The 12,435-nt window shown below is 39.6% G+C and overlaps 1 pseudogene; it reads left to right on the top strand.

The window, feature by feature from the left end:
* The first annotated feature begins 3,821 nt into the window (after window positions 1-3,821).
* Window positions 3,822-11,493, top strand: LOC103237710 (glyceraldehyde-3-phosphate dehydrogenase pseudogene; annotated as a pseudogene).
* The last annotated feature ends 942 nt before the right edge of the window (window positions 11,494-12,435 follow it).

Here is a 12,435-nt window from a genome sequence, read left to right as displayed (position 1 = left end):
CTTCTATTTGCACTCCAGCCATGGCTCCCACCTTTGTCTTCTTTCCCTGTAGGTGGCAGCTTCATTAAACTCCCCTGGGTTCCTGCCCACATCAAGTTGCTTCATGTCTTTTTGGCTCTACTTACCTTGCTCTCTCCCAGGAATTGTTTTTCCTCCCCTCAATCTCTGTACCTGATTCCTATGCAGATTTAAAGACTCAGTTCGTGTGTCACCTCCTCCAGGAAGCCTCCTCTGAACTTTCTTCTCCCCACATTGCTTGCACTTCCTCTCTGCTCCCACAATACCCTGTTCATAGTTCTATCATTTAATTTCCTGTGATACATTTATCTGTTTCTGTGTCTGGAACTCCCACCAGACTTCAAGCACCTTGAGGGTGGTGCTTTAGTTCTGTATCCTGAGAGTCTGCCAAAATGCCTAACAGAGTCATAAGTACTTGTGGACTGAATTAGTGAAAGTTATTTCAATTTTCTGAGTTTCAGCTTGCTCATCTGCAAAATGGGGGCAATAATACCTCTCTTTCAGGGTATTATTTTGGGGATAAGAGAACGTATGCAAAGCACCTAAGCCAGTACCTGCAAATGAAAGGAACCCTGCGATGGATAGCCCTTGTTATCATCAATGAAAGTGCAGTGGATGCAGTGCAGAGAAGGCCATATTCTGACTGTGGGCCAGGAGTCCTGGCAGAACAAAGAAAGACAGGATTTTGTGTGCTTCTCAAGCCATATCAGTGGAATGACCCAGAGTCTGGATCCCAGCTCATTCACACAAGTGACTGTCACTGAGAGGTGGTTGTGGGTGATTGTGGCTCATAGATTCTTAAGGAAACTACCTTCCACTCCTCTGATAGACGCGTCAGGTGACCCATGAAAACCACGCAATACAATGGAATTAGGTTGAGTGTATTTACTTTCCACCTCCTGCAGGAACTGTGGTTCTCATGAAGGTGCAGCAAATGGCTGATTCTGCTTCAAATGCTTAGCCTGCCCAGGACCCTGTTTGCAAGCTGCTGATATTGTTTGCAAGCAAAAAAGCTGTGCTATTCTGGATTTGTACAGTTAAACCCCAATTAACCAGAACTCCAATAACCACGACTTGGAGTTCACTTTCCAAATCAAGACGTTTAAGTCTTGTGGTGCACGAACTAAGATCAGGATTTAACAAAATAAACAAACAAGGAAAATGACTGACAAAATCCCAATGAGCAAGCATAAAAAGCTCAGAAGGGACCACTCACAAATAACTTCCAGAACTTGATTATATGTAGTTCAGAATTGGGTTCAAACTTCTGTGGTATGCACAGAATAGATTTGAGTTTTGAAGATAGGGGGACTTGGGTTTAAGTCCCAGTGTTTCCATGTATTTTTTTTTTTTTTTTTTTTGAGATACTGGGCAAGTCATTTTATCTGCCTAAGCCTTAGTGTCCTCATCTGTAAACTGTGGATAACAATGGTAGCTACAGATGGTCCCCAACTTAAGATGGTTCAACGTAATGATTTCTTGACTTTATGATGGTGTGAAAGTAATAAGCATTCAGGTGGGGCGTGGTGGCTCACGTCTGTAATCCCAGAACTTTGGGAGGTCAAGGTGGGTGGATCATGAGGTCAGGAGATCGAGACCATCCTGACTAACACGGTGAAACCCCGTCTCTACTAAAAATACAAAAAAATTAGCCGGGCGTGGTGGTGGGCGCCTGTAGTCCTAGCTACTCGGGAGGCTGAGGCAGGAGAGTGGCATGAACCTGGGAGGTGGAGCTTGCAGTGAGCCAAGATTGTGCCACTGCACTCCAGCCTGGGCGACAGAGCAAGACTCCGTCTCAAAAAAAAAAAAAAAAAAAAAAAAAAAAGAAAGAAAGTAATAAGCATTCAGTAGAAATTGTACTTCGAGTGCCCATATAGCCATTCTGTTTTTCACTTTCAGTACAGCATCCAATAAATTAACGTGAGATATTCAACATTTTATTATAAAATAGGCTTTGTGTTAGATGGTGTTGCCCAATTGTAGGCCAATGTAGGTGTTCTGAGCATGTTTATGGCAGGCTAGGCTAAGGTATAGTGTTCAGTAGGTTACATGTATTAAATGCACTTTTGACTTACAATGTTTCAACTTATGATGGTATTATCAGGATGTTTCTCCATAGTAAATTGAGGAGCATATGTACTTATTCACACTCATAGAAGCAGATAATAGAATGGTGGTTACCAGAGGCTGTGAGGAGGGGAAAAAGGGAGCTGTTCAACTGGTATACAGTTTCAGTTAAGCCAGGTGAGAAGTTCTAGAGAACTGCTATACAGTATAGCACCCATAGTTAACATTAGTGTAATGTGCACTAAAAAATTGTGAAGAGGGTAGACTAAGTGTTCTTACCACACACACACACAAAAGGGCTTGTAGTGCTACAGTCACTTTTTGTTTTGTTTTTTTTGAGACAGGGTCTCACTCTGTTGCCCAGGCTGGAGTTTAGTAGCATGATCTCAGCTCACTGCAGCCTCCACCACCCTGGGCTCAAGTGATCCTCCCACCTCAGCCTCCCAAGTAGCTGGGACTATGGGCACATGCCATCATGCCCAGCCAATTTTTGTTTTTTGTTTTTTTTGTTTTTTGTTTTTTTTGTAGAGATGTAGTCTTACCATGTTGCCCAAGTTGATCTTGAGCTCCTGGGCTCAGGAGATTCGCCCACCTCCACTTTCCAATGTGCTGGGATTACAAGCCTGAGCCACTGTACCGAGCCTTACAATCATTTTTGTCATGATGAGCCAGCTCTACCTGAGAATCGAGTTACTACCTGATGGGGAGCAGAGCCAGCAAAATCATGGCAAAACAGAGCTGGGACTATGATTACTAATCTACTTTTTAAAACTCACCTACTCTGCACATTTTCTAGGACAAAAATTTCCCCTTATTGTTTAAGCAGATTTGGGTTAGGTTTTCTGTCATAACAAAAAGTGTTTGCAGTCATATTACCCTTGAAGTCTACATTTAGAAAAGCAACATTCAAATTAAACTTAATTTAATTTGTGTGTGTGGCAAAAGTGAGGGCAAGTACAATGACGTTCTGAAATGGACATGGAGAGGCTGAGCCATGGCCCACGGTTGTGGAGTGAGTCACACAAATCAGCTTGATCTCTTGATGACTTTGTATGCATGCATGCTCACAGTTTCTCATACACAAACGTTTCTGATGTATGCTAATGTACAACCTTCGTTCTTTCAATACACCCCCCTACTTCATGGATGTTCTAAAAATTCCTGTAAAATATTTAGATATCCTTCCCACAGCAACCAAGCAAATTACTCCCAAGGGAAGGGGAGAAATGACATCTTTATTTGCTACAAGCCTACTAGGACTATATGGTAGGCAGAGTAATACCCCCACTCTCCCACCCACAATCATATCCACATCCTAATCCCCAGAACCTGTGAATGTTAGGTTACATTACAAAGCAGAATTGAGCATTGACCTTGCCAATCACCTGCCTTGTTATTTCTTTTTTGAGACCAATTGGCTCTGTTTTCCCGGCTGGAATGCAGTGGCATGATCTCGGCTCACTGTAACCTCCACCTCCCCGGTTCAAGCAATTATCCTGCCTCAGCTTCCCGACTAGCTGGGATTACAGGCACCTGCAACTACGCCCAGCATTTTTGTATTTTTAGTAGAGATAGGGTTTTGCCATGTTGGCCAGGCTAGTCTCAAATTCCTGACATCAAGTGATCCGCCTGTCTCGGCCTCCCAAAGTGCTGGGATTACAGGCATGAGCTACAGCACCTGGCCGCAAGAGTCTTTATAAATGTAAGATAGAAGCAGAAGCATGAGAACCGGAGAGATGGCCGTGGTAGAAGGACTCAGCCCAGGGTTGCTGGCTTTCAAGACGGAGGATAGGACCACAAAGCACAGAATGTGGACAGCCTCTAGAAGCTGGAAAAGGCAAGGAAACAGATTTTTCCCTTGAGTGTCCAGAAAGAATGCAGCCCTGCCAACACCTTGGGTTTAGCCCAGTGAGACCCATTTTTCACTTCTGACTTCCAGGATTTAAGATAATAGATTTGTATTATTTTAAGCCACTAAGTTTGTTGTAATTTGTTACAGCAGCAAACAACTAATGCAAGCCACAATACGTTTTTAAAATTGAGCTTTCTATTGACTAGTAGAAAATTTCGTCAATAGAGGGAAGGCAGAGAAGGGTAACAGGAAGTTTAAGATTGTTTGAACTCCAGGCAAGTCATTTGAAACATCCTCTACATTGCTCTTGAACATGACTCAGCAAGAAGAACTGGAAGGTTTATTTGTTTGTTTGTTTGTTTAAATATATATAATCATAAAGACAACTTGGGTAAGATAGAATGTTCTCCCTCCATTATGCATAATGCAAAATGTCTGATCCTCTAGAAGAACCTGTTACTACATTATAATAATACCTGCGTAGAAGAGAAGAGGTGACACAAATGAAAATCTTAGAGGGAAAACAAATCACTATAGCCATGAGGGAAGTATTATCTAAAAGATGGTGTGAGGCTGGCACAGTGGCTCATGCCTGTAATCCTGGTACTTTGGGATCACTTGAGGTCAGGAGACCAGCCTGGCCAACATGGTGAAACCCCATCTCTACTAAAAATACAAAAATTAACCGGATGTGGTGGCACGCAGCTGTGGTCCCAGCTACTCGGGAGGCTGAGGTGGGAGAATAACTTGAACCTAGGAAGCAGAAGTTACCAAGATCAGAAGTGAGCCAGGGTGAAATCCCGTGTCTACTAAAAATACAAAAATCAGCTGGGCGTGATGGCACGCACTTGTGGTTCCAGCTACTTGGGAGGCTGAGATGGGAGAATTGCTTGAACCCAGGAAGCGGGAGTTGCCAAGCGGAAGTGAACCAAGATCACGCCCATGCACTCCAGCCTGGGTGACAGAGCGTGACTCAGTCTAAAAAAAAAAAAAAAAAAAAAAAAAAAAAAATACATGGTGTGATTTTTTGAAGCCTGGTTGAATTAGGCCAATTTAGCCTCTTTAACCACATTTCCAAAACGTGGAAAACATCACAGTAGGTTTCTATAATGCCAAAATAATTGTGAAATAGATAATCATAAGCTTCATGAAATTATGTCATCTAAAGAGAAGTTATTATTATCTCCTTTTGTTGAGGGATTATGTAGAAAGAATTGGCTTCCCAACAGTACCTTATGGTTTTAGAAAGAGATTGAAACTTTTTGCATCAGGTTCCAACAGATTAGTGGTTAATGGTTGAGTTATAAAATACTCACAAACCCAGGACTGGTTCATAATGTGTACGGATCTCAAAACTTTAATCATACAATCTTCTGCCTAGCTCCACCTCGGCCCTTCCATTCTGTTTTAAAAATAAAGCTACCAGTTTATAAACAACTTTCATACCAAAGGCGTGACCCCCTGGGTGGTAAGTGACAAAAGAGGAGTACTAATGGACATTTTAAGTGTTCCACATCCGCAGACTTAGCTTGCCTCAAACTGGCTTGGGGTTATCAGTGTAATCTTTTAAAAATTACTTTCTAAACAAACTTAACAACTAAAATGATTGGTATAAGGGAAGGAAAGTTAAAGCCAAAAATATTTCAAATGTAGCTTTGAAAAGAATAATGGCACATACATCACCGATCAATTTCTGAGCTCTGGACATTTTCCTATTTTCTTTGCAAAGCAGAAGAGGTTTCCTCTGCTCTTGTGCCTTTGACCTCTTGCCACACATCATAAATAAAAAAAATTTGTGACTGTCATAAGCATTATTCAGAATTACTTCTGCACATGACACTGTGTTAGGTGTGATGGTAAACAAGTTAAACAGTTTCTTCCATGAGGCAACTTTTATTTTAAATCAGTCTTAGCTGATCTTCTAGTTAAATTGATGTGTTGATTTCATGTGGTTTTTTTCTTCTCCCTTTACCTCTTAGGGCCCAAAAAAGAAGAAATAAATATTAAAGGATAAATATAAGAAATTTAAACCAATTTTTGGAAGATCGAAAACAGAACTAGGAGTTGTACCTGACATAATAGAATAGAGGAAGTTATAACCTAAATTACTTATTAAGAGGGATGCTAATGAGGGACCAAGAAGGATATTGATGACAGGAAAACTCATTCTCTCCTGCAAACTTCCTTCTGTAGTACTTAAGAATTTAGAGGCACCAAGAAAACCTGAAGGTGAGCATGACATGTGGGACTGAATACAGGGACTGAATACTGAACTTATTGAACTGAAATTTTGCAAAAGGAAGAATTGGATCCCCTGTCCTCCCTGATGCTGTGTGAGCAGGGGATTCTATTCTATGAATAATACTGAAAATGTGTTCTTTGGAATCATTCAGGGATATCAGATAGAGAGGGGGGCAGGGAAGGTGTTGAGCTGAAGCAGAAGAGTAAGTCAGAACCACCCTAATGAAACGTAGGACCCGTAGGATGTGTCCCTCTTTTGTCTCTGAAAACATACAAATCCAAGCATGCAAACCTTAGGTAGGAAACTGGAGAACTCCTCTTTGGAGAAACCCTAGAGAAAATACTTTCACCCACTGATAACAGAGAGTTCCCCAAATCTAGCTGGCATGCTGCTGACACATTTCACTAGAGTGGAGACCTCCAATATACAAGTCTTGCTCGCTCACAGAATTTCTAAACAGTTTAATTAAAAATATTTTGTTACAGAAAATTTCAAACATATAAAAGTAGAGAGAAGAGTATAATAAACCCTCACACACCCATTGCTCAGTGTCAATGCTTACATTACTCAGTGTCAAGCAATACATGGCCAATCTCAAATCATCTCTTTTTTCTCCCACCTGTGTTATTTTGAAGCAAGTACCAGGCGTTATATCTTTTCACCCTTAGATATTTTAGGTTTTATGTCATGTTTTCCTAAAAAAGACTGGCTCTTAGCCTGTATTCAGGTAGCATCCCACCCCCCTGCACCATCCCTGCTGCTTTTTCTGTACTGTTTTCTTGGAATGCAGACTGCAGGCCAGAGACTGGGGAAGGAAAAGCAGCAGAGACCCAGCCCGACCCATCTTGCCTTTCTGCCGTGGAACCTGAATGCTGCTGCTTCCCTCCTGCCTGCACCTTAGAGCTAGAGGCCAGGTTGGAGGCCTAGACTGAGGGCCTGGCAGATTTCCTGAGTGCTCTCTGCAACAGACCAGCCCCATCAGAGGGGAACAGGGATCTGGTGAATGACCACAGCCACCAGGAAGTGGACTGGAAGAATTTTTACTTCTCCAAAGATATTCTTACTGGTAACTCCAGGGTTTATATATAAGACAAATGAGGCAGGGGTGGGAGGGTGGTGAAGAAACATTGGCCAGGATAGAATCCCAACTTTGTCACTGACCACTAGCAGTCATGTGACCCTGACAGGTCATTTCAACCTCTAACCCTCAGTTTCCATTTTAAAGTGGGTGCAAAATAAGCTGCTCCTATGGTTGTCATGATGACTAAATGTAATCCTGCCGTGGACTTTCCAAATGTCAGGAATTGGCATGACATCATGACATCTACACAAATGTGTGCCATACCTTCATGCCAGTTCTACTATTGTTTCTCTGAGACTTCCCCCTAATGGCTTTGCTTTTTTAAACACAGGCATCTCTCAAAGCAATGCTGCTTGAAAAACAAGATTTATTTTATAGATTATTGTTTCCTAGTCCACTTAAAATAGACAATTACTAAAGTAAGAACAAAGAAAGACTAGCTCTTTAGAAAAATAACCACACTACTATTATCAGAACCAAAATAAATAACAATGATTTGTTAATATCATTCAATAGACAGTGTTCAGATTTTCCCAAATTGTCTTATAAATGTCATAATTTTGTTTTATAATTTGATTGAAACAGGCTTCAACTTAGATTGTCTCTTGAAATTAGTTGGAATGTCTTTTAAGCTCTTTTCATCTATAGGGGCTCTCTCCATCTTTTTCTCTTTTTTGTTTGCAATTTGTTAAAAAATCAAGAGTTTCCCTCCAGGACAGCATGGTAAGATTTACTGGTTACATCTTTGTGGAATAGTTTAACATCTTCATTCTCTGCATTTCCTGTAAAATAGATTTAAAGGCTAGATCAGATTTAGGTTGAAATTTTGGGGGAAGAAATATTTTCAGGTGGTGCTCTGTTCTTTTATTTGGTGGTATACAATATCTGGCTCTCTCTTTTTGTCTGATGTTTGCAGTTGTTGATGCTTACCCATTATTAGGCGATGTGAAATATTGATATTCTAATTCTATTAGTCTTCCATTTATTAGTTGGATGTTTCTATAAAAAGGAAATTCCTCTCATTTGACATTTGCTTACATATAGGAAAGGTGTGATTAATACTTGATTCTTCCTCTTTGCAATTTTCTAAACAATGAATTGGCTTACTAATATCCTCCAGTGATGACCAGTTAGGTTTTGTTTTGCTTCACAGTTGTCATGAACCCATAGATTTAAAAATATTTACTTTGTTCTATCCAAGGCATTAGTATTATATTTATTGAAGCTTAAATTGTGCCACTTTTGGTCAGTGGGTTTGGCTACTGAACGCTTCTGACACAACATTAGTAATCATTGGTAGCTTCTTTACTGTTTGGAATTACCACATGATTCAGGCTCACCTAGACAGTTCCTTATTCAAAACATAGTCATTGGAGAAAAATGTCTAACATGAAAAAATAAATCAAAAGAGAAACCCAAAGAAGACAAAGATAATGTAGGAAATTATATAAACCTTGAAAAATGCCTTAGGGAGATCACTAGAATGGAGATAAAGTAAAGACAATTTCTGGAGAAAGAAAGGGTAAAAACAAAAACAAATGAAAAAAATGACACCTAGGTCCACCATTCAACTGATTATAAGATCAGAAGAAAAGATAGAAAAAAATCAAAGGAAGAAAATTGCTTAAAAAGATATAACCCTCCTACCCAAAACAACTGAAAACCAATGTTTTCAAGACATCAGATACCAGGCAACAATTGATTTCAAGACATCAATGATCCCTGAGAGATGGGGAAGAATTAACTATGCCTCAGCTTACTGTGTTGAGAGAGTTTTCCAGCCATGGAACTGAATTTAGGGAGATTAAACTAAGGGTTAAGGAGATTAAGCTGACAGTCTGGAGAGATCAAAACAACTGGAGCTCATAGGGCAGAGTACTAGACAGAACAGAGAGACAACTCTAAAGAACGGCAGAAGGGCCCCCTCAAGTATTCAGTAAATTACTGACCAGTATCCCTGCAGAAGCTGGGGAAAGAACCATATAAAAGAATTAGAGGTAACAGTACCTTGAGCTCACATAGGTCTGGGAATAGTTTCTATTTCTACCATCCAGACTGGCAAACGTCACTAGGAAGAGTATCAGAAGGATCTCTCCTTATGAGTGGAAAATAATTATCCCTAAATCAAATGCTGTTCTGGTCTTGCTTATCAAATATTAATAGCAACACCCCAAGAAATCAAACTATTTTTAGGTGATTTCTAGAATATAGTTTAAGAATATTTATAGAGCTATAAAAATATCCAGCATCCAAAAAGGTAAAATTGATCATGTCTAGCATTTAGACAAAAATGACTAGGCATACAAAAAAAAAAAAAAAAAAGGAAAATACAACACATATTGAGGAGAAAAAAACACAATCAATTAAAATTGATGCAGAACTGACACAATAGAATTATCAGGCAAAGACATTAAAACAATGGCTGCAACTGTATTCCACACAGTCTAGAGATCAAAACCATGATGTTTGGGATCAAAGTCCTACTTGGGAGGATTACCAACATATTAGACATTGCAGAAGAAAATATTAATGAATTTGATAATGTAGCAATAGAAACGATAAAAAATGAAACAGAAATAAGACTCAAAAGAAACGAACAGAACACCAGTGAATGGTGGGACAATTTCAAGGGGCCTAATATTATGGGTAATTGGGGCACCAAAAGAGGATGGAGGGAAAGACATTTAAAGAACAATGGCCCTAAATTTTCCAAATTTGATGAAAACTATAATCCCACAGATCCAAGAAGCTCAACAAACCCAAATTCATGCAAAGAAAGAAAGAAAGAAAGAAAGAAAGAAAGAAAGAAAGAAAGAAAGAAAGAACAAACCTACACCCAGGTATGTCATAGTCAAATTGTTCAAAACTAGCAAAAGGTAAATATGTTAAAAGCAGCCAGAGGAAAAAAGACACCTTTCAGACAGAGGAAGAAAGATTAGGATTAGATATTCCATTAGAAACAATTACAATGTAAGCAAGAAGATAGTCGAGCAACCTTTTTAATAGTATTGAAAGAGAGAATTTCAACCTAGACTCCAATAACCAGAGAAAATATCTTTTAAAACAGAAACTGAAGTTGAGTTAAATAAATTTTCAGAAATACAAAAGTTAAAAGGCTCTATCACCCCATAGACTATAAGAAATGTTAAAGGAAGTCTTTCAGGCAGAAGGAAAATCATACCAGATAGAAATATGGACCTATGCAAAGAAATGATGAGCATCAGAAACAGCAACTAGTCTCTGCTCCTTCTGCTTGATATACTGCTGCAACTTCTCATGAAGCACCAGCTTTTAACTATGGCAAAGTAAATATTGTCACCATCAATGACTCCTTCATTGACCTCAACTACATAGTCTACATATTCCAGTATAATTCCACCCATGGCAAGTTCCATGGCACTGTCAATGCTGTGAACAGGAAATGTGTCACCAATGGCAATACTATCACCATTTTCCAGGAGCAAGATCCCACCAAAATCAAATGGGTTGATGCTGGCATTGATTATGCTGTGGAATCCTCCAGTATCTTCAGTATCTTGGAGATGGCTGGGACTCACTTAGAGTGGGGAGCCAAAAGGATCATCTCTTCTCTTTCTGCTAATGCCCCCATGTTTTTGGTGAGCATTAACCATGAGAAGTGAAAAAAGAACCTCGTGATCCTTAGTAATGCCTCCTGAACCAACAACTGCTTAGCCTCCCTGGCCAAGGTCATCCATGATAATTTTGGCATTGTAGAGGAGGACTCATGACCACAGTCCATGCCATCATTGCTACCGAGAAGACTGTGAATGGCCCCTTTGGGAAACTGTGGTGTGAGGGCCACAGGGCTCTCCAGAACATAATTCCTGCATCTACTGGTGCTGCCAAGGGTGTAGGCAAGGCCATGTCTGAGCTGAATGGGAAGCTCACTGGCATGGTCTTCCATATCCTCACTGCCAATGTATCAGTTGTGGACCTGATCTGCCATATGGAGAAACTTACCAGATATGATGATATCAATAAGGTGGTAAAGTAGGCATTGGAGAGCTCCCCTGAAGGGCATCCTGGGCTACACTGAGTACTAAGTTGTCTCCTCTGTCTTTAACAGTGACACCTACTCTTTCCCCCTTCAATGTTGGTGAAATGCCCTCAATTGCCACTTACTTTGTCAAGCTCATTTCCTGGTATGACAATGAATTTGGCTACATCAACAGGGTGTTAGACCTTATAGTTCACATGGCCTTCAAGGAGTAAGAACTCCCTGGACCACCAGCCCCAGTGAGAGCGTGTGTGGAGGAGAGGGGCCTTCAGTGACTGGGAAGTCCCTGCCATAGTCATTCACCTTCACACAAAGAATCTCCCCTTGACACAGTTTTCATGCCAGAAACCTTGAAGAATGAGAGGGGCCTAGGGAGTCCCACCTTGCCATGTACTGTACCATCATAAAGTCCCCTGTACTCAGCCAAAAACAAAATAAAATAAAATAAAAAAGTAACCACATTGGTTAGTACATGACTTAAAAACTTACTTACATCTCTTTACAAGACAATTTACTACTTAAACAAAAATAGTAACAATGTAGCATGGGGTACACAATATATGTAGAAGTAAAATATACTACAACGTTAGCACAAAGGCTAGAGAGAAATAGAAGTAAACTATTGTGAGTTTCTTAAACCATATATGAAGTGGCATAATATTACTAGAAGGGAAATTGTTATAATTTAAAAATTATATTGTAAACCACAAAGTAACCACTAAAATAATAAAATGAAGAATTGCAGCTAATTAGTTTACAAAGGAGATATAATGGAATAATAAAAAATGCTTAATACAAAACAAAAGGGCACAAAAAAGAGGAGGAAAAAGTAAACAAAGAGCAGTTAGGACAAATAGAAAACAAATATCATGATGGTGATGTCAATAAACGTACTAAATGGAAATGTTCTAAACACCCTAATTATAATGCAGACATAATCAGATTGGATAAAAAAGCAAGACCCCATTTGTATGTTGCCCACAAGAAACCTCATGTAAATATAAAGACACAAATAGATTAAAACTAAAAGGATGGAAGCACATATACTATCCTAGTATAAATTAATAGAAATCTGCACTGGCTATGTTAGTATCAAACAAAGTGAACTTCAGAGCAAAAAATATGACCGGGGTAAAGAAGGTCATGTCTTAATGATA

The sequence above is a fragment of the Chlorocebus sabaeus genome, chromosome 8, assembly GCF_047675955.1.
Source record: "Chlorocebus sabaeus isolate Y175 chromosome 8, mChlSab1.0.hap1, whole genome shotgun sequence".
NCBI classification, from domain to species: Eukaryota; Metazoa; Chordata; class Mammalia; order Primates; family Cercopithecidae; genus Chlorocebus; species Chlorocebus sabaeus.
The sequence above is the reverse complement of the archived record's forward strand: the minus strand, read 5'-3'. Positions and strand labels throughout refer to the sequence as shown.